Source organism: Ascaphus truei, chromosome 5 (assembly GCF_040206685.1).
Source record: "Ascaphus truei isolate aAscTru1 chromosome 5, aAscTru1.hap1, whole genome shotgun sequence".
NCBI lineage: Eukaryota > Metazoa > Chordata > Amphibia > Anura > Ascaphidae > Ascaphus > Ascaphus truei.
In genome coordinates, this window is record NC_134487.1 from 283,885,596 (window position 1) to 283,909,215 (window position 23,620).

The following is a 23,620-nucleotide window of genomic DNA, read 5'->3' on the forward strand; positions in this document are numbered from 1 at the left end:
CTCTGTCTCTCTGTCTCTCTGTCTCTCTGTCTCTCTGTCTCTCTGTCTCTCTGTCTCTCTGTCTCTTGTCTGTGTGTGTGTGTTGACAGAAAGTACATACAGTACTGACAACTTTGTTCAATTGCTCAATCACCCTTACTTTTCTTTTACCATACTAACATTCTTCCCATTTTCAAGACCTATTAACGATCTCCCACAACTCCAAATTTGAAAGCCCCTCTAACTTTGAAAAGATATGTGTAGTAGGAACATATCGGAAGGGTCTGATCTCTGAGATTTATATGGGACTAGCACGTGCCCTGATACCCGTCAACCGTAGCTATATGCTTAAGTGAACTGGAGACCTCAATATAGAAATAGACAGAGAAGATTGGGAGGATATCTGGGAGGCCGCAACCAAAACCTCAATTTGTACCACCATCAAGGAAAACATTTATAAAATGTTATTCCACTGGTACCTCACCCTGAGTAGGCTGGGCCAGGCCTTCCCTGGCCTGTCAGACCTCTGCTGGAAGGGATGCGGCCAGCAGGGAGACCTGGTATACATACTGTGGACCTGTCCCGTGTTGGGCCCTTTTTGGGATATGATCTGAACTATGGTGGAGGAGATAAGTGAGGTGGAGGTCCCGCTGGATCCGGTGTCGTTTCTGTTGGGCAAGCCTATAGAAGGCCTCCCCCCTCAGATCAAAAAATTAACATCCTTTGTACTTACGTTAAAACAACAACTAGACAAATTCAACAAAACCTGGGAAGCTTGGCCATATGATTAAACCCCCATAGAATATTCAAACTCTGTTCTAGAGATCGGTGGATGTCGGGCCTTAGGCGGCCCTTTCTTATGCCGCTCCATACCCCCACTCCTCTACTCCAACCCCCCCATCCCTCCCCTCTCTCGCTCCCCTCTCTCCCTTTAACTATCCTTATTCCTCTTGAAAAGGAGAGACGGGTGCATTAACACCCCCCCCTCCGGACGGAGAGGAGGGCTGGATACTCTCGGATCCTAACAGGTTGTACGGAAGCTATACTATTATCAATCTGTTCAAAAAAATAACTAATGTCTTCTGTACCAGCTTGTCGTGATATGTTATGCTGTAACCTACCTTCTGAAAAACCCAATAAAAAAAAACAAAAAAATAACTAATGTCTTCTGTACCAGCTTGTCATGATATGTTATGCTGTAACCTACCTTCTGAAAAACCCAATAAAAAAAAACAAAAAAATAACCACCATCCAAGAAGTATTTTAATGTTCTAAAGATAAGATGGAGTTTCTGTTGGCTTTAATGAAATGTCTTAAGACATTAGGGTCAGAATATATGTGTAAATACCAAAAAAGATAGTTCTATTGTTCAGATGAAATTTATGTACATTGTTTTTCCTGTTTCAAAGTTTTGATACCACAAAAACAATAAAAAAAACGTTTGCAAAAATAAAAATAAATAACCACCATTGTAAATTTATCACAGCAGCAATGCAATCTCTGTAGCACCTTCTTACTCGCAGGCAAGAAGGCAGAGCAGGTTACTTATTCAATGGCATGATTCAATATGCAATTTAACGCTGGATTTTGAAGTCTAAATTTGAAAGCTACTGTAGTGATAATGACTGAGAGGGGGTTGAGAGAGGATAAAGGAAGGGAGGATAATGGAAGGGGGTGAGAGAGGATGAAGGGAGGGGGAGTGACAGGATGAAGGGAGGGGGAGTGATAGGATGAAGGGAGGGGTGAGAGAGGATGAGGGGGGTGAGAGGATAAGGGGAGAGAGGATGAGGAGGGGTGCAACAATCTTGGCATTTGTGGGAGCAGCATTAAGATCACTATTGCTCGCCATGTACAGTATGACTGCAGGTAAGTTATTTATAAATTATCTGACCATTAAGTCATTTGTTCTCAAATTTCACTCCAAGCATGCACCAATTTGCACTATTTCACAAAAAAATCATCGGAAGGGCGCTCCCTCCCAAGACTCCTCCTCAGATGTTTTACGAAACAGAATATAAATTGATACAAATTGGTAAATACTTGGAGTGAAATTTAGAAACAATGACATAACAGTCAGGTCATTTATAAATAACATTCTTCCACACCAACGATTCTCATGCGCGTCGCATCTTTCGCCATTGTGTCCAGTATTATTGGACAAGCCACCTGGCAACCCTAGCCCTGCAGGAATTCAATATATTTCTACTTTTGTTTAAGGACATTAATAATGTTACTGTTGGACTTCGTTAGAGAACTTTTGTTTTGAGAAACTTATTTGGAAGAAAAATAAATCCGTTGGTGGAAGTGCACACAGAGGGATTGGTAGGGTCTTTGTTTAACCCCCTATCACAGCCATGAAGACGTTATTATCTATAAGCAGGTTAGTATAGATGGAGCCTTTATTTATTCCCAGCTGTGCTTGGGGACCTAACAAATCCACACAGGTTCACTGAAGCCCTGCAAGACCTAACTAAAAAGGGTCAGGGGAGATGCTAATTTACACACCCACCCTCCCTATAACAACCAACCTCTCCTTCTTCCTCGCTGTCCTGGCATGCCCGTCTCCTCAGCCGCCTCCTATTCGCAATGCACAATTTCTTTAAGCAGATCAGCAACTGGGTGTTGTTGTACCTGGTAGGCTATATATCTGGCACATGACATCATACAGGTGACATCATAAAGAGTTGTAGACATATCTTACAGCTGAACCTCTGTATCTCAACGTAAAGTCCTAGCTCCTTTTCTAATCGTTCACGGAGATTGGAGTGCATGAGCTAATGCATTTTTAGCCTGATTCAAGGAATCGTCATTGTTTTGCTCATCCTTTTCTTTTGCGGCCCTTCCCAGGGCAATTGCGCCAGTTACTCTAGGCTGCAGAACATCTCTGCTTCTTTCTGTAATGTTTTCCTGGTGCTGTAGGGTCATTGTTAAATGTTCCCGCAACTTCCACGGTACGTTGAGAATCTCTTTTCTTTCTCTTCTTTCTTTTCTCTGTTGGGACAGACAGTTGTGCTACCGCTCAACCTATTAATCAGCGGTGTAAAGATACTGAGGTGCAAAGGTGGATAAGGATGGACATCAAACATATAAATGTTTCCCTAATCATGGAGACACAAAAGATTCCCTTCTGAGTTCACTCTTTCAGATACGTTACAGCTGGGTGTTGAGAACAAATTGAATCTCTGAGCTATAGCTCTTATACTGTACTCTTAAAATCAAAAACAATGAAGTATTTAATCAACAAATATACCATAATATATACAAAATATACAAATTAATGACTGATATATTTACAATAGTATTTAAACTCTATGGGGAATACTAGGTCCTTTGTAAAGAGGCAATCAGTTCATGTATGATAACACTGCCATCTATTGGTTGTAGAGTATAATAATGTGGCAGCTATATCAGTACCCTTGTCTATATCCCAGAGGAGCTTCGCCAATACATGTAATTAGCAACACTGGAAACACACAGTGTATGTTGTGCGCTTGTGAAGTCTCCTCTATATACTAACTAGGGTATGGTATAGGATCTAGTAACAGAATAATAGCTAACTCATGAGTGGTGGACACGGGGAAACAGCTTCAGAAGCCACCATTGAATCACTGTAAACTAGTTGGGGAAAAGATCGGCATCCCTATACGTAATGATTGATGCGCGCAGGGAAAACACCCTAGTATAATAAAGTATGGTTATAGTATCAAATGGTTATTAGAACAGCAAACTTTTGAAGCTGCGCCCCCCTGCCAGGCCTCCCCTGGTCTCGTGCCCCCTTCCAGATCCGTCCAATGACGCTCCGGGTCTGTAACACCAGGGATTAGTACCCAAAAGCCACTTATGAGCGCTATATAGACACAGGTAGAGAGGTTCCACCATACAATTAAGCAAAAAATGATCACAATGCAAGCAATCGTATACAGAATGAGGTGACTCCAAACCACAATCTCCAATAACATTGTCAGCCAGGGTAGAGACCACACACGAGTCCCGCTTGCAACTGTATCCAAATACACGTGTATACATACACAAGCGCCTCTATCCGTGCGCTAGGCTGTGCTGCATAGATGGATACACACATGAATGTTGCTACGGAGCCATGAATAGCAAGAAGCTCATGCATTTTGCTGGAGACTGTGGTTTGTAGTCACCTCATTCTGTATACGATTACTTGCATTGTGATCATTTTTGCTTAATTGTATGGTGGGACCCAGTGTGTCTCTATAGCGCTCACAAGTGGCCTTTGGGTACTAATCCCTGGTGTTACAGACTCATGAGTATGGCACTGTACTTACCATTTGATACTATACCATACTTTATTATACTAGGGTGTTTTCCCTGCGCGCATCAATCATTACGTGTAGGGATGCTGATCTTTTCACCAACTAGTTTACTGTGGTTCAATGGTGGCTTCTGGAGCTCTGTTTCCCCGTGTCCACCACTCATGAGTTAGCTATTATTCTGTTACTAGATCCTATACCATAGCGGTGCGCAAACTGGGGGGCGCACCCCCCAGGGGGGGCAGGAGACTTTTCGGGGGGGGGGGGCTTACGGGCGTTTGCAGGGGTCCCGCGCTGTCGTCACAGGCATTTAAATTAATGTCGGGGGATCGCGTGAGGCCTCTGCAACAAGGACGCGTATCCATGGCAACGCGGCGTCAACTGCCGCCACGGGGTCATGTGACGTGACATCACCGGCTTCAAATGACCCCTGAGCGTCATTTGATGGATCTGGAAGGTAGGAGCGGGGCGCGAGGCCTGACAGGGAGCGCAGCTTCAAAAGTTTGCGCTCTCCTGCGGGCCTAGTATATAGGGGAGAGTTCACAAGCGCACAACATACACTGTGTGTTTCCAGTGTTGCTAATTACATGTATTGGTGAAGCTCCTCTGGGATATAGACAAGTGTACTGATATAGCTGCCACATTATTATACTCTACAACCAATAGATGGCGGTGTTCTCATACATGAACTGATTGCCTCTATACAATTCACCATAGAGGATTTTAAATACACAATATTGTAAATATATCACAGTCATTAATTTGTATATTTTTTGTATATTTGTTGATTAAATAATTCATTGTTTTTGATTTTAAGAGTTCAGTATAAGAGCTATAGCTCAGAGATTCAATTTGTTCTCAACAGCGAGCTGTAACTTATCTGAAAGAGTGCACCCAGAAGGGAATCTTTTGTGCCTCCCTGATTAGGGAAACATTTATATATTTGTTTTCTTTGTTTGGGAAAGGTCAGTGTGAAGAATATACCTGAAGCACCAGAATGGAGGATTTCATGTGTTTGTTGTTCAATGTCCCATGAAACAGCAACAAAAAAAACCCACCGCTTATGTTTCAGCAAAAACAGGGTTAAAGGAAAACATACAAAACAGGGCTAACTCTGTTATTGAGCACTGACTAAACAACACCCCCCCGTCCGCCATCTACGGGTTGGGGGGCTAGTCCCCATACCAACAACAGTCAAATGAACGGTCCACAAGGTCAGTTATTTTCAGCTGAGGTAGGGTTCTGTAAGTCTGTTTCCACAGCAGACCAAGATCCAGAACCTTCTTGACCAGAGAAATCTTGCAGTCAGTGCTACAAGCTTTTTAAAGGCCTTAGGCCTCGTCCAGGTAGGGAAAGGGCGCGCTAGCGCTCCGGCGCTGCACCCTGCTCGGCCCTGCTTTTCCTGGCCGGCTAGGTGCACGCGCGTCTGGAGGCGCGGCCCCGACGTCACAGAGCTGGTTTGCCCTCATTGGGCGAACCGCTCACGTGACGCGCTTGCGAGCAGCAAAATCAATTTTGCTTGCTCGGGAAGCAGCTGAGCGCCGAGCAGGCGCGCCCGCCCGCTCACGCAGGCCACGTGCATTGTTACAACGGGTCCATCGCGAGCGCCCGCTCAGCACCACCCTGGACGAGGCCAAATGAAGCAGCTGAGGAGATTAATTAAGACAGCCTGCACTAGAATTAACCTCCTCAGTCCTGTATGAGGCTCTGCACACAAGTTTTCCTGCTTCATATAACATGACAGGGGATTGACCCTGTTACTGTCACCTTAATGTGCAAATACATAGTGACACGTCCGTATACACAGCACATTTCCCTGAGGCTGTCGCAGTATATACAAAAAACGAAGGTCCACCGGAGTTTCCAAGTTTAAACATAAAATCAGTTTAATCAAACTGGAGAGACATAAAATAGCGTGACCTCTCGAACCAATTGGATTATCGCAGAATGTCAATTGGATGCAGCATTGGGCACCCCTCTCTGTCTTTTGTTGTATACATTTGCCACGCTCAGTAGCACTCCTTTTGACATTAATATATGTTTATGATGTGGTGGGTGTTGGAGCTTGAGCTTACTGGGAAAGTGTGTGTTAATTCAATTTCTAACTGGCAACAGTTGTTTGGAGGTAAGTGGCCCCTCCTACCAGAGCTCACCCCTCCCCACCTTTTTAACTTGGGAGTTTTTTTTTCATTTTGCTGTATGGACAGGACTCACTGTGGTTGTTTCCCCTCATACATAGGTAAAAGGAAATGTTCACAGTGTAGTGTTAGGACCTGCAAATTTGGTTATACCTTGGCGCTGGTATGCAGGTTTATGACGCTTTGGCCAAATGGTTTAACTAAATAACCAAGAAATTATTATTATTATTATTATTATTGAGGTATTTAACTTTATACTTATTACCATATATGTTTTGTCAATTGGATGTAGCATTGGGCTCCCATGTCTTTTGTTGTATACTGTAGTGTTGTCTGTTACTATACATCCCAATATAGATATATATTCCACACATTATTAAGGTTATGGGGGGTAAAAAAAAAGTGACAAAAACCCTTCACAGTAAAGCATATAGCAAATGGAAATATTACTGTATGTTCATTTGCCTGTCTTTCACCATTATCACCCAGCACACAGCACTTCCACTGCAGCAAGGGATTCTGGGAAATGACATACATATATATGTAGCACATGTACTACCCCTCCTCCCCCTCCCCCCCCTCCTCTGGGAGATACATGGTTAGTTACTGTCTCTGTGTGGTGCTGAGGCATACCTGTTGGTTCAGGAGAGCCAAGTGGATCTGTGATGTAGTGGGTTCTGGGAATACCAGAGACAGTCTCCTTCTGAAGCACATCTCTCATACACCTCCTTACTGACTCAGTTCAGGCAGGTATATAATAGAACACAGACTTTATTGCATCACTGCATAGATGTCACCACAGCGGTTACAGGGCCTCAGAAGATTCCAGGCTTTTGAATGAAGCATGCTCTTGAGTCTGGAGCCTTTAGATCTTACAGACCAGTAAGCCTTGCGGTCTGACTGGCCTCTCACACTCACAGGAGGGGAGATGAGGGAACTCACGTCCACTCCTTACAAAGGGTGAACACAGACTAACTCACTAACTTTTGGCCCTTCCCTTCAGAGGAACCAGAAGGAGCGGGCCCAAGGTTTGTACCTTTACCAGATAGGCTGTTACCAGACCATGAGTCACCACCACCTTCTGTCACTCAAAAGGGAGTAGGAGGGGGGGTCAAAAGCCCACAGATTAACCTCTTATAGCCTGCAGCTAGCAGAACTTACATAGCAGGGAGGGGAAAGACAGGCAGAAAAGACATACCCTGCTATAGTATATATATATAGATATATATATATCTTTATCTCTAGGGATGTTGGTGTTTCTGTGATTGCTTCGCACCATTGCACATTGTTTCATTCATACATGCATGGAGTGCTGATTCTAACCTAGTTGTTTAAACCACCTTCCCATGTTTACTTATTTGGTATATCCCTGTATACATTTCCTTTCTAAAAAGATGTCCAACCTTTTTTTAAAGATATCTATTGTATCTGCCCTCACTGTCTCCATCTCTAAGGCATTCCACATTGTAACTGCCCTTATTGTAAAGAACCCTTTCCTTTGTTGCTGGTGAAATCTCCTTCCCACCAATCTTAAAGTATTACACTGTGTTGTTTGTACTGCCCTTGGGACGAATCGTTCTTTTGAAATCTCCTTGTATTGTCCCCAAATATATTTGTATATAGTTATCATATCCCCTCTTAGACGCCTCTTTTCTAATGTAAACAAATCTAATTTAGCTAGCCTTTCCTCAGAATTTAGCTTGTCCATCCCCTTCATTAATTTGGTGGCTCTTCACTGCACTTTTTCTAATTCCATAATTTCTTTTTTATGGAGTGTTGCCAAAAACTGTACTCCATACTCAAGATGTGGTCTTACTAATGCTTAACAGAGGGGCATGCTTTATAGAGGGGTATAATTATGTTTAGTTCCCTTTCATCTATTGCCCATTTAATGCAAGACAAATATTGTTTGCCTTTGCAGTTACTCCATGACTTTGGGCACTATTGCTAAGCCTGTCTATAAGCACTCCTAAATCTGTGTTCATCAAGGATTCACCTAATCTTCCCCATGTAATTTGTAAGTTACCTGTTTATTCTTGTTTCCCAAATGCAAACCTTAAATTTATTTGTATTAAACCTTGTCTGCCATCTACCTTGCCAAGTTTCCATTCTATCCAAGTCCTTCTGGAGAGAAATGTCATCCTGCTCTGATTCTACTACCTTACACAATTTATTGTCATTAGCAAAGATGGAGACTTTGCTCTCAATGCCAATCTCAAGGTCATTAATAAACAAGTTAAAAAGCAGGGTCCCAGTACCGATCCTTGAGGAACTCCACTCACAACTTTAGCCCAACCTGAAAATGTTCAATTTCTAACAACTCTCTGTTGTCTATCCTTCAACCAGTTCTCAACCCAGGTGCAAGTATTTTTACCGAGTCCCATTTCCTTTATTTTTTTACACTAACCTCTTGTGTAGAATCATATTAAAAGCCTTTGCAACATCTAAGTAGACTACATCAACTGCATTACCTGGTCTAAATTCCTACTTACCCTCTCAAAGAAATGAATAAGATTAGTTTGGTACAACCTATCCTTCATAAATCCATGCTGACTATTACTAATAATTTTGTTATCCAATAGGTATATTATCCATACTATACCTTCTAGTAGCTTCCCCACTATTGATGTGAGGCTTACAGGTCTGTAATTCCCCATTTCTGATCCAGCTCCGTTTTTAAATATAGGCACCACGTCTGCTTTATGCCCATCTCGTAGTACTGAGCCTGTGGAAATAAGGTCCAAGAATATTAAATATAATGGTTTGGCTATTACTGGACTTATCTGCTTAAGAACTCTTGGATGTACGCCATCGGGGCCAGGTGCCTTGTTTACTTTCATTTTATCAAGCCGCATATGCATTTCTTCCTCTGTAAACTAATTGTCCGTTAATATAGAGGTTGTGGCTTCCTCCTGTGGCACTATTTTTGCAATTGATTGCCTGATTCCCTGGGACATACAGAGGCAAAGAATGTGTTTAATACCGCAACTTTTTCCTTTTTTTCCAATAATTTGCCTACCCATCTCACACTGAAAGGGTCCTATATTTTCTTTTCATATTTTTTTGTTATTAAGATACTTAAAGAACTTTTTAGGGTTCACCTTACTTTCTATTGCAATCCTTTTTTCAGTTTAAATTTTTGCTAATTTGATTGCACTTTTGCAACTTTTGTTACATTTCTTATAAATCTGATGTGATGCCTTCTGACTTTAAGGGCCTCATGCAGTAAGCGGCGCAAAGTCACTTTTCGCCCGTTTTGCGCCAAAAATGCATACCACGATTCAGTAAGCCCCGAAAACTTGGCAAAAAGCGAAAAAACCGCCACGTTTTGTGGCGAGTTTTTTTTTTCCGTCATCGGCGCGGCGAAAAGCCACTTTGCGCCGCAACTAGCCATGTTTTCCAACCCGCTCAATTCTAGTAGCGGCGAGCAGCTTTGCGCCGCTACTCGCCGCTCTAGAATTGAGATTTTCACGGCAATCCGTCTCGCCCCAAAAAGTTGGCAAGTTGCTGGGGAGAGGCTGCGGATGAACGGCGGAACAGCACTTAGAAAAAATCAGGCCTTTTTCCTGCCTGGGATTGATGCCGGGGGTCTCCGGAGCTGATACCCATTAATAGCAGCACCGGAGCACCCCGGCATGCATCCGAGGCAGGAAAAATGCATTTAAAGCCCACTTCATTACCTTAGCGGCTAACCGCTAAGGCAATGAAGGGGTTAACCAGCCCTGCCAGGTTTATTGTGGCTAGCGGGATGGGTGAAGGAGGTATTTGGCCCTTGGTGGCTGTTTAGGGCTTGCGGGGGGGTTGCGGGTGGACTTAACCCCTTCATGACCCTAGCGGTTAATACCGCTACGGTCATGAAGGGGTTAAGCCCTCACACTACCCACCCGCAAGCCCTAAACAACAACCCTTGGGGCTAATACCCACTTCACCCACCCCCGCTACCCACAATAAAAAAAATACACACACAACAGCCCCACAATAAATATATATATTGTATATAATGTGTATATATATATATATATATATATATACAGTATATATATATATATATAATGTATATATATATATATATACAGTGTTCGACAAACCTATACATTTGCTCGCCCCGGGCGAGTGGATTTAACCCCCGGGCGAGTAAATATTGGCCCAAGCAGCACACGTTTGGTACTAGGTGGCGAGTAGATTTTTTTGTGTGGCGAGTAGATTTTTTGGTGATTTGTCAACCACTGTATATATATATATATATATATATATATATATATATATATATATATATATATATATATATGCAAATACAACTGTATGCTCATCTGCATGTCTTAGGCAGGTCTGCAACCCCGCCTTTCCCCATTATCACCCAGCATACAGCACTTCCACTGCAGCAAGGGATTCTGGGAAATGACATGCAAATGAGCACACAGTGTCACTTTTTGCCTCAAAAACCATTTTTAACATGGTTCCCTATAGGCTTAAGCTTGCTGCATGGTCACAGCTTTGAGCACAGCCAGGGTTATATATATATTACACAAACAACCCCTATAACCCCCTAACATACAGTTTATGCACAGCAATGATACTATAGGCTGGCGGTGGCCCTCGGGTGTTACCCGCAGGTGTCCCCGCGGGCCTGCAGTACCAAATCAGTGCCCCCCAAAAATAATTAAAAAAACACATAAATACTTATAAAAAATACACCCCCCCCCCTAACACATACAGTATTGTAATGTGCAAAATTACTATTATCCACAAATGGATAATAGTGTATTTGCCCATTTAAAATACATAAAGAACAATAAATACATTAAATACATATAGCAATCACTCATGTCCGGCTGGCACGATGAAGGCCATCCTCATCTTCATCACCGTCCATGCCCCCTCCGCTGCTGCAAAACATAAACAAGAATAAAAAGAGCCAATGTAATGTTCCCTAACCCCTTAATCACCTTAGCGGTTATTAACCGCTACAGTCATTAAGGGGTTAACCCACCCTCCCCCACCACTCGGGAGGCCTATACAACCTCCCCCACTACCCCCCCACCCCGTGAGGCCTAACCGCCCTCACCCACTACCAAGGCGGGAGGCCTACCCACATACCCTTGAGGTCAATACCCCCTTCCCCCACCCCTAGTACCCACAATAAAAACAATACACAGCCCCACAATAAACATCATTATATTTATTAAACCCAACCCCTGTGCCCCCCCATAAATACATGATTTATTATTTTACATACAGGGTTAATACCCGAGGCCCACGGGAGTCCCAAGTGGCCTGACGGGTGTCCGTAGACCTCACAGTAGCCCAGCACCAGGTTTCAAACAGGGTCTGGAGGCCTACGGGTGGTCCCCGTCAGGTGCCGTGGTCCACCAGGTGGTCTCCGGGGGTCACCGTGGGCCACAATGGGATCTCTACGGGTAGGCCCGCGGCTGTCTGGGGGGCCCCGGGTCAGTTCGGGGTCATTTGGGGGGGAAGGAATTGATGTATTTAATGTATAGGACAGGTTTATTTTTTTTACGTAGAGGGTTGTTTCCTTAGCCTCTGCGGGGACCTCTGGAGACCACCTGAGGTCTCCTCGGGCTTCTCACGGGTAAACGACTCCCGAGTGGTGGGTGAGGGTGGGTTAACCCCTTAATGACTGTAGCAGTTAATAACCGCTAAGGTGATTAAGGGGTTTGGGGACATTACATTGGCTTTTGTTATTTTTGTTTATGTTTTGCAGCATCGGAGGGGGCATGGACGGGAATGAAGATGAGGATAGCCTTCATCGTGGCAGCCGGACATGGGTGAATGCTATATGTATTTATTGTATTTTTTGTGCTTTATGTATTTTAAATGGGCAAATTCACTATTATCCTTATGTGGATAATAGTAATTTTGCACATTACTATACTGTATGTGTTAGGGGGGGGTGGGTGTATTTATTTAAAAGTATTTATGTGTTGTTTAATTTTTTTGGGGGGGCACAGAATTGGTACTGCAGGCCTGCGGGGAACACCCGAGGGCCACCGCCGGCCTATAGTATCATTGCTGTGGATCCCAAAAATGTAATATATGTACTGGGGGTATAGGGGTTGTTGGGGGCAAAGGGGGTGTATGTTGTTTATTGCAATGTTTATTGGGGGCAATTGTCCCCAATAAACATGCTATTATGCCTTAACCTCTTCATTGCCTTAGCAGATATCCGCTATGGTAATGAAGAAGCATTAATGTATTTTAATAATATTGTGCGGGTGCAGGGGGTCTCCTGAGCTGAACCGCATTGATTTGTGGCTCAGGGACCCCCTGCTTCCCGAGTTACAGGCCCCGGTTTGGGGCATCGGTGCCAGTGTTGCCGCCATCTTTATAGCGGGTACGTCGGGTATGGGACGCTATAAAGATGGCGGTGACACTGGCACCCGATGACACATACCGGGGCTTGTAACTCGGGAAGCAGGGGGTCCCTCATCCACAAATCAATGCGGTTCAGCTCAGGGGACCCCCTGCCCACAGTACACTATTATTAAAAATACATTCATGCTGCTTCGTTACCATAGCAGATAGCCGCAAAGGTAAGGAATTATTCTTTATTAATATGTGTGTTTTACTCATAGTGTAGATGTGCAGAGGGTCTCCGGAGCTGAACCGCGTTGGTTTTAGGTCCGGGGACCCCCTGCTTCCCGAGATACAGGCCCCTTTATGGGGTGCCGGTATCCCTCTGCTTTGTTTACATTCCGCGGTCACGTGATCGGGACATTTAAATGCAGACGGATACTGGCACCTCATAAACGGGCCTGTATCTCGGGAAGCAGGGGGTCCCCAGACCTGAAACCAATGCGGTTCAGCTCCGGAGACCCCCTGCACATGTACACTATGAATAAAATTGTATTTAAAAGATTTTTTATTTTGCCGATGTTTGCGCAGAAAGAGCGGCGGATCTCTCTCTGCTGCAGACACATCTCGGCAGGTGACAGCTTCTCGGCAGCTTCTCGCCAGGCAGACTGTTTCGCCACTAGCTACTCGCCATGTTTGGTAATTTTGCTCTCACTGTGATTCGCTAGAGATTCGGCCCTTCCTGCATACAGCGAGGGCAACAAGCCAAAAACATGGCGAATTCAAAGCCCTGGTAATTGCAATTTTCCGCCACTTACTGCATGACCCCCAAAGAATCAAAATAACTGCCTCTTCTTTTCCATTTCCTCTCCTACCTGTTTATTTAGGTACATTGGTTTAGACTTGTTTCTTTTATATATATTACTAAGGGTATACACTGATAAGTACACTTATCTAACAATGTTTCAAAGACTACCCATTTATCTTCCACATTGTTCCCTGCAAAATCATCATCCCAATGTAGTCCTTGCTTGCCTCCAGTATCCTGCCACCCCACCTTTGCCTTGTCTTGCTTCTTGTATTTTTTTTACCTCCACTTGTACCTGGACTCCTGCCTTCTCTGACCCCTTGACCATAGCTACGGATAACTACAATTCTACCTTCTATACTCCTGGACACCGGCACCGCGCAATGACTATCCGATTTCTCCTATCCTAGATCACAGCGAATTATTACGACCAATCTGTCCTGTCCTCCCCTGACTCAGCTACACGACTACCACCCTGCACTCCGTACGAGCTTGCGCGGATGTAGTTCGGTGGCTATCAACATCTCAACCTCAGCCCCGCGGTCCTGTCTAGTATGTGGTAATCACTCGTTACATACTGTAAGTATCTAGACAGTAAAAACATGAACACACCAAAAAGTATATTTAAAGAATGAACATTTTTATTTGGACAGGATTATAAGGGGAAAAATAATAATAGAACAATACAATGTCGCCTCTTCAAAATGTACAATCTTGTCTTTCCTTCTTATTAGTGAGAAACTGTACATAATACCGCGCTCCTCCCTATAGAAGTTTGTTGCAGGTAAAAAGATAGGCCTTACATATAGAAAAACAAAAAGAACAATTCCTGCGCTCCTACCAATTAGGCTAAAATAAAATAATATTCTCCTGCCTTTTGCCTCCAAACTCCTTGAACGTCTTGTATTCTCTCGATTGCTACACTTTCTCAACACCTATTCTCTCCTAGACCCTCTACAATCTGGCTTCCGCACTGCTCACTCTACTGAAACAGCCCTCACTAAAATAACTGACGACCTCCATGCTGCCAAAGACAGAGGTCATTACACTCTGCTCATATTACTCGACCTCTCTGCAGCATTCGACACCGTGGACCACCCTCTTCTCCTTTACATTCCCCATACTCTTGGTATTCGGAATAAAGCTTTATCCTGGATCTCCTCTTACCTCTCCCATCGTACTTTCATTGTCTCTTTTGCCAACACCTCCTCCTCTATTGATCTCTCTGTGGGGGTACCCCAGGGCTCTGTCCTGGGACCCCTTCTCTTTTCTCTTTACACACTCTCTCTAGGTGACCTAATCACATCTTTTGGGTTTAAATATCACCTCTATGCTGACGACACACAAATTTACCTTTCAACCCCTGACCTTACACCTGCTATACAGACCAAAGTTTCTGAATGCTTCTCTGGAATATCATCCTGGATGGCCATCCGCCGACTGAAACTTAACATGGCAAAAACAGAGCTCCTTATACTTCCTCCCAAACCTGGCCCTACTACCTCCTTCCACATTGCTATTGGAAATACGATCATTCACCCAGTAGCCCAAGCACGCTGCCTAGGGGTTACACTTGATTCCTCTCTCTCATTCTCCTCTCATATTCAAAACGTTTCTAAAACTTGTCGCTTTTTCCTCCGCAATATCACAAAGATACGCCCTTTCCTCTGTTACTCAACTGCTAAAACTTTGACTCATGCCCTCATTCTCTCACGTCTCGATTACTGCAACCTCCTGCTGTCCGGCCTTCCTGCCTCTCACCTGTCTCCCCTACAATCTATCCTAAACGCTGCTGTCAGAATCACTCTACTCTTTCCTAAATCTGCCTCTGCATCTCCCCTCCTGAAATCCCTCTCCTGGCTTCCGATCAAATCCCGTATCTCACACTCAATTCTCCTGCTCACTTTTAAAGCTTTACATTCTTCTGCCCCTCCTTACATCTCAGCCCTAATTTCTCGCTATGTACCATCCCGAGTCTTGCGTTATGCTCAAGGATGTCTTCTTTCTACCCCCTTTGTATCTAAAGCTCTCTCCCGCCTTAAACCCTTCTCACTTTCTGCCCCACACCTCTGGAATGCCCTTCCCCTCAATACCCGATTAGCCCCCTCGCTATCCACCGTTAAGATTCACCTTAAGACGCATCTGCTTAAAGAAGCATATGAATAGCACTGGATAATCATGGACACATGATACATAAAGCTTGGCCCCCTGCAGACGCACTTACTAGAATTCCCTCCTACTGTCTCTGTACGTTCTCCCTACCTACCAATTAGATTGTAAGCTCCTCGGAGCAGGGACTCCTTCCTTAATGTTACTTTTACAGTATGTCTGAAGCACTTATTCCCATGATCTGTTATTTATATTATTTGTTATTTATATGATATGTATTACTACTGTGAAGCGCTATGTACATTTATGGCACTATATAAATAAAGACATACAATACAATACAATGAAAAAGGTTATTTGGTTAAACCCTTTGGCCAAAGCATTTGTAAGCCTGCATGCCACGTCAAGGCAACCCGTTTAATGCAGGTACCTACACTATACTGTATATATATGTAATAATTGTCCCATGGACTAGTGAAAAAAGTGTTAAAGCCCTGAAGGGGTTAAATAAAGCATGAGCTTATGTGAGTAGTGCAATTAAAATCTGGCTAATGCCAGTATCATACTTACCTTTGCTATAAAGGTAATCGGGGTGCACAAATTCCCTGGTGTGAATATAATACAACTTACACATATACATCTCTCTGTGTAGTGTAGGTATAGTGTAGGTACCTGCATTAAACGGGTTGCCTTGACGTGGCATGCAGGCTTACAAATGCATTGGCCAAAGGGTTTAACCAAATACCCTTTTTCAAAAGAATATTATTTTATCTTAGCCTAATTGGTAGGAGCGCAGGAATCGTTCTTTTTGTTTTTCTATATGTAAGGCCTATCTTTTTACCTGCAGCAATCTTCTATAGGGAGGAGCGCGGTATTATGTACAGTTTCTCACTAATATTAGGCAATCCTTTTCCTTTCTGCATACTCCCATAGGGCATTTTAAATGTAGTATCTCTGAAACGTCATAGGGGTAGGTTTAAATGCTCATCTGCTTTATATAGCAGTTACTGAGCCCCTACCAATTTTCCAATTAGTGCAGGTATATTACACCCCAGTGTCAATCTGGACATCACCCTCCATTGAATGGTGGGTGAATGTGTAAGGCTGACAGAGAGATGTATATGTGTAAGTTGGTGCCTGCTCTGCCCCTCTGAAGCTCTGGAGAGGTGGGAGGGGGGCCGAGTCCCCGGCGCTCTGTGTCCCCAGCGCTCCGTGTCCCCGGCGCGCCAAGAGGACCCTGTGGCCAAAAACAAAATGGCCACCGCACGATCCCTCCCAGCTGCATGGCCTTCAGCACAGCTGCTAGCCACCCGCTTTACACTCCCTCACCCCTCCGATGGGTGCCGCCACTCGGTTCCGCCAGCGTCCGGTCATCTAGGGGGCCGTATAGCCCCGCAGCTCTCCTTCGCCGCCGGAGCTCGGCAGACCTGTTTCTGCTCCGTTCAGCTTCGTGCCTGTTTATTAAAGAGGTGAAATAGCTCAGTTTGTCAAGAAAAAGTCAAAACAGGACAGGGAGTTCTAGGGAGCTAGTCAAATATCAGGGCTCAGTAGTGGTCATGACATTCACATGAATAAAGTCCATAAATGGAAATCACACACAGGAAAATAGAGCTAGAATCCAAGCTACGTGAGACTTAATGAGCACCTGTATATATGGAACTCCTGTCAACAGATACATATGTAGGCAGTGATTGAATGTCCCAGAGAGGGTGACAGACCTATATATATAGCATAAGGGTCATGCACGCATACTCAGAGAAGCAAACTGCATGTAAAATGACATGGAGTAAACAGGTAAGTACTCACTTAAATGTAGCAGCTCATCCTGTGGTGGTGCGTGCATCACGCCAGCAGTGTAGATCAGGTAAGTGTCCCATGAGGTCCAAAAACGGAGCCCAGCAGCATAAGAAATGGGGGCCAAAAACCAGCAGAAATAGTTAAAGTTTATTAAATAACAAGTGGGGGGAACAGGGCCACTCTGACGCGTTTCGGGAACAAACAACTCTTTGACAAAGGGACTTGTTAACGAAACGCGTCAGAGTGGCCCTGTTCCCCCCACTTGTTATTTAATAAACTTTTTTAACTATTTCTGCTGGTTTTTGGCCCCCATTTCTTATGCTGCTGTGCTCCGTTTTTGGACCTCATGGGACACTTACCTGATCTACTCTGCTGGCGTGATGCACGCACCACCACAGGATGAGCTGCTACATTTTTTGGACCGTTTTTGGACCTCATGGGACACTTACCTCAAAACAGGACAGGAAGAATTTGTACTTAATGAAATCTGCGGGGGAGTGCGACTTCCTCCGGAGACGTTCAATGGAACGAGTGCAAAAGTGCACAAAGCACGTTTACATGTCTAGCCAGGGTTGTGGGTTGGAGCATACTGGTCAAGTGAAGAGGCAAGGACAGTGTTGTAAGTTGTGATGGATGGATTCAATGGACGGTCAATGAAACGCTGGTTACATGTATAGGAAAGAGAGGCTGAGTGTGAGGAGAGAGGGAAAAGGAGATGAGGTTATGGTCAGCCAATGGTAAAAGATTGAGAATTCAGTTCAACAGCAGTATTTAGTAAAGACTAGATCAAGCGAGTGGCCGTTCTCGTAAGTGCTGGAGGCCATTCAAAGGAGAAAGAGAGGAAGAGGAGCGATGCCCAGGAATGCAAGATGTCATCAATGTGGCACTTAAAGTCCCCTAAAAGATGACCGTTGGGTTCATTGTAACATTTATCCACAAAAGGTGTGTCTGTAAAAAGAAATCCTGTGTGCTGCGTCCTGCGCATTTATACAGTAATTGTGACGCGCTTTTAGTCCCATTGGGAGAAAAGCGCTATATGAAATAAAGTTATTATTTTTATTATAGGGAATAACCTAACGTTAAACCAGTGTTACTCCTTTAAATAGCATATTGGAACATTTTTTCCAGTGATTAGTTATAACAATATGCCAAAGAGGCGATCCCTTTAACACAGGGGTGGGGAAAGTCAGGCCCGAGGGCCGTATAAGGCCCTCGAAATCATTTGGTCTGGCCCTGCTAAGGCAACTGCTATAACCGGGGTCGCGCTAATTTTTTAAAAAAAATGGCCGCCGCGTTCCCGATCGGGAGGAGGGAGGAGGTGGTGTGAGGCGCCGGCAGACCTACATGATCCCCAGCAGGCACCATACTAGCCCCAGCAGCCACCGTACTACCCCCGCAGCAGTCCCCGCAGCATTTCCCGCACTTCCCCCATGCTTCTCCAGCAGTTCCCCCCGCACTTACCCCAGCATCCGCCCTTCACAATCCCCCCAGCAGCAGCAACTACCAGAGGTAGGGGATCAGAGAAGGTGTGTGCCTTCCGTGTGCCTGCCTGTCTGTGTCTGTATGGCCCGCGAACGATGTTATAAATATCCAAATGGCCCTTGGCAGAAAAATGGTTCCCCACCCCTGCTTTAACATCACATATTTACAAAAGCCATTCAGATTACCGCAGACAATTAAGGCCAGTTTTTGTCCCCTAAAGAAGTTCAGTTCATGGCACACCATGATGTCCAACCCTCCCAGACCGACTCACTCCGCAGTAAGACAGCCACGTGCTGTGCAAAGTGCGTTAAAAACGTTCCCGGCAAGGTGCAAAAAATACTGTACGGTGCAATCCTCCAACCTGACTATAAGGCCCGGAATGAAGGGTGCAGTTTCATAAAAAAGCTTTTAGCCACGCGTGCTCTGGGCATTAAGTGCCAAACTTGGGCACCCAAAAGTGAGGTGCTACAGCATACACAGTGGTGAAAAGCTTAAGGTACCACACAGGTGGATCAATCCGGGTGTCCCGTGCATGTAGCACCTTGGGCGCTAAACGCATAACAGGACTGGCCAGGGGATCAAATGATTCCCAGTGTTAGTTGAAAGATATATATACCTCTCCACACACACCTTTATACAACATGTGGGGAGACGCCTGTGCACAAAAAGAAACACACCTGAGAAATATGCTTATTTAAATCATTTGAATATACTTTGAATATACTCTCTCAGCAAACGGGAGGCAGTGCTTAATGAACCCAACCTATGCTAATGAGTTAAAGAAGCGCACGTGTTTTTGTATATAATTTCCTTGGTGGAAACGCGTTAAATTCAGGGAAAACAATATCTGTTACTGATTTAGGTAACCCCCACATTATTTCCCCTGATTTAACAAAGATGAGTGAATCTGGCCCAAAGTGAGACATGTGAATGTGCTCACCAGAGCTATTTATATTTGCCGTACACTGTACGCTGAAGGGTTTCTGTCACTTTGTTACTCACCATAACTTACTTTGTGTACCCAGTTTGCAGCCAATGCCGGCTACAGATTATAAGGCCAACGACCAAACTCACAATAAGACCCAAAAGGTTATTAAAGCTATCTTTGAGGAGGGTTACTGGCTCTGCACTTCTGTAACCCAGGCTGTGCTGAGAAGCAGCAGGCAGAAGCTTACTGTATAAGGCTCCATGTTATAACTGGATAAGAAGTAGAAGGTGACGCACTGTGAGTGCTCATTACACGTTGTTACCCAGAATTCCTGGCTGCAGTGGAAGTATCGTCTGCTAAGAGATAATGAGAAAGGCAAGGTTGGGAACCTGTTTGAGACGGAAAGGTGTTCACAAGTCGTATTTTATTTTACTGTGGAATAATCCAAAATCCATTATTTATAGTTCTCAAGTGAATCCACAAGAGGGAGCCACATACACAAATGGTTCCCAGCACTCGTAGAATGAATGAGATATTGTATTATACTGTATAATGCGCAATAATGTAGCTACACAGACTAATAATATGAGTGTGATACACACATAGTAAATGTAGCCGAGTAAATACGGAGTCAAAACCAACACTGCTCAAAAAAGTAACTCAAACGGATACTTACCTGGAGGCAGAGGGGTGGGGAATGGAACAGAGAAAATCGGGAGACTAGGCACATGGGGATTGGAAATACTAAGGCAGAGGAGGAGTGCAAAACCCCAAAAAACAAGGAAATAACTACACAAAGGGGAGAATAGAAACATGAAATAAGGAGGACAGGGGCAGGAACTCCTTCCTCAGGCCTGTTCCCACAGAACAATTATTATATAATTATTTTTTAGTTGACAAAAATGTTCTTGTGATATATATATATATATATATATATATATATATATATATATATATATAAATAATTAATTCTCATTATTTAATTCGATATTTACATTTTTTGTGACCTTTCTGGTTAGCCATCTCGTCCAAGTATTTTTCTATTATATTTTCCACTATAAAATATATATTTATGTCATTTTATAATTATACTATTTTTTGTATTATGTTCCTTATGTGGAATACATATAACAGATCAAACGGGATTTCTCTGTCTCTGACCGAATGGAATGTAAATATGTGCATACAGTATGTCTCTTGCAGATTCTTTATACAGGCAGTCCTCGGTTATCCAACGGAATCCGTTCTGGAAGTAGCGTTGGATAGTGAAACCGTTGTAAAGTGAGTCCCATGTTAATCAGTGGCGGTGAGCGTTGGATAACGCATTCAGGCGTCGAAAAACGGCCATTAGGGTTGTATTGTAAAGCGTTGGATATGCCATTCGTTGTAAAGTGAAACGTTGGATAGCAAGGACTACCTGTATAAATTAACATTCACTTAAATGTGCCAGTATATTATTTCAGTTACATATACCCTGTACATGTAATTATCTCATATATAGTTACTCCATATGCACTAGGTACTAGTTGTATTATTTTTTTTTATTATTATTGGAAATTCTGCAGACTTGTACATACAGTATATTTTTAACATGCATAGTGTAGCAGATTCTTATACATGTATCTCTTTATGTTCTATACAATATTTGATTAGCATTATTTCCTTTTTTTTTTTTTTTAATATAGTAACACTTAAACCTTTAACTCAACTTGTAAACATTTACTTGTACTATGTCAATCCGTTATATCATTTTACCTTCAACTTATTCCCTCTTTATAGTATACCCCAGCTTTTGCTTCATCTGCTTTAACCCTCTGACAAACTAACCAAGTCATTTATATAAGGGCTCTTCCCTCCTACAGTATGTTTGTACTCTTTTCGCCACTCCTGTTCGACCCATACACCTCTGTATGACATCCTGAGGTATTTATTTCACTAGTCTTATGGTATCGTCCATAGTCCTATTGGGTACTTTTCATAAGTCTGTTTTTTTTTATTGATGGTGTAGTGTTCAGAATCTTATTGGGGGATTCCTGGTTAGTGTGCGTGTATTATTAATGTTTTGTTAGATTATGCTATGGTTTGGTTTATTTAATCCTTTTTTTTTTTTATCTCTAGTGACTTGTATGCTTTTTAATGTTTTGGTCATTTTTTCTTTTCATTTTCTAAGTGCTGACTTTTTGTGCGTGTTGGGGCTTAATAAAGTTTTGCCCTTTTTTATTCTGTGTCAGCTGACTTCTACAGCCAATAGGTGACTTTACGTCAGCGCGACTCAGTTCGGAGTCGCGGGTCAATGGCGTCACTCCCGGCGCTGAAAGGTGCGAATGATATGTACTTAAATGCCAGTCTTACCTGCATATCTCACACCTTGATAAAGTGCTTGCGCACGAAACGCGTAGGTACGTGTTTTTATCTGTTATCCATTTGCGCTAAATAAATCTTTTTTTATGGGAGTTGCCCTTTGATCCCCATTTTATTCTTCAGTCTTGGTTGCGCTCCGGTTCTACATACTGCTTCCAGGGTCTTCAAAACAACTGATGCTGCACACCTTGGACTTGCTGGATTGTCCTGAGAGGGTGGTTAACAGGTAATGGGCTTCAGCCCTGATAATAGTTACCCCTCTCAAATTATTGATTACAATTATATGCTTTAAGGAGGTTGTTTTTTTGCGCCACATATTGTGGTTACCTGACGGACGCTGCTAGGCGCTTATTCCTCCCTAACACGCCGACTGTTTTCTATGGACAATTGGACATTTAAGGACTTACACAAAAAGTTTTTGCAGCGTTTACATGTGATTTTGAGCACCATTCCACATCGGACTTTAATACTTACCAATTAGATTGCAAGCTCTTCGGAGCAGGGACTCCTTTTCCCAAATGTCACTTTTATGTCTGAAAGCACTCCTTCCCATTATGTGTTATTTATATTATTTGTTATTTATATGATTATCACGTGTATTACTGCTGTGAAGCGCTATGTACATTAATGGCGCTATGTAAATAAAGTTATACATACATACTGTACGACTTTTACGTAGATCTGATCATTATAGTGCTGTCCACACACTATACATTTTGTACACCAGAGGGAGCCACATACTGCAGCCCAACCGCATGCTAAGAAATATGCAGCTGCTGATATTTGACATGCTTCAACAAAGGCCATAAACAGGGGGTCAAAGGGTGATGACACAGGCACAGCACCTCTACTTTTTAACCACTGGCCATTAATGATTACAGATAAATATTTCCAATTGATCTCAGAGAATGGACACAACCTATTGCAGGTTCGGCACCTGACACAAACAGCAACATCTTTCACTGCTGGACAGGCCATTGTGTGCATTATAGATGTAAAGTGCTTTGTAAGGCATTGCAGGCAGCAAAGGGATATATTGGCCTATCAGTCAGAACACCAATTAGTTTAAGAACTCCCCATCCGCCATCTGTGCAAAAGCTGATACATTCCATTCACTGATGCAGGGATGCTGTGTTTGTATTTTACAATGTATTCCCTGTGAGAGAAACCACCTTTGAAAGTGCTGTCCCACCCCACCAAGTATTAAAGGTTCCCATAAAGTGAAAGCACTTAGTCGTGTTACACATTCTCTATTTAATGGGCATTCCATTTAATTGTGTGAACACAGACAGAATATGATGTGTGAGAGACGGCAGGAGTTTTGGTGGTGTCTGTGTGAGGCTTGTGGGTACACCCTGGGTGTGTTCTAATTATATTGTTTAATAGTTTCAGAAAGTTATATCCAAGCATATCGCAAAACGATGCC

At 43.4% G+C, this 23,620-nt stretch overlaps 1 long non-coding RNA gene across 1 annotated transcript in view; it reads right to left on the minus strand.

The window, feature by feature from the left end:
- The window catches only part of LOC142494595 (uncharacterized), a 30,746-nt gene extending 26,150 nt beyond the window's left edge, over positions 1–4,596 (minus strand). Inside the window, exon 1 of the long non-coding RNA XR_012801551.1 lies at positions 4,532–4,596. This is a non-coding gene — a long non-coding RNA (uncharacterized LOC142494595). The remainder of the gene's footprint in view (positions 1–4,531) is intronic.
- Positions 4,597–23,620: the final 19,024 nt, after the last annotated feature.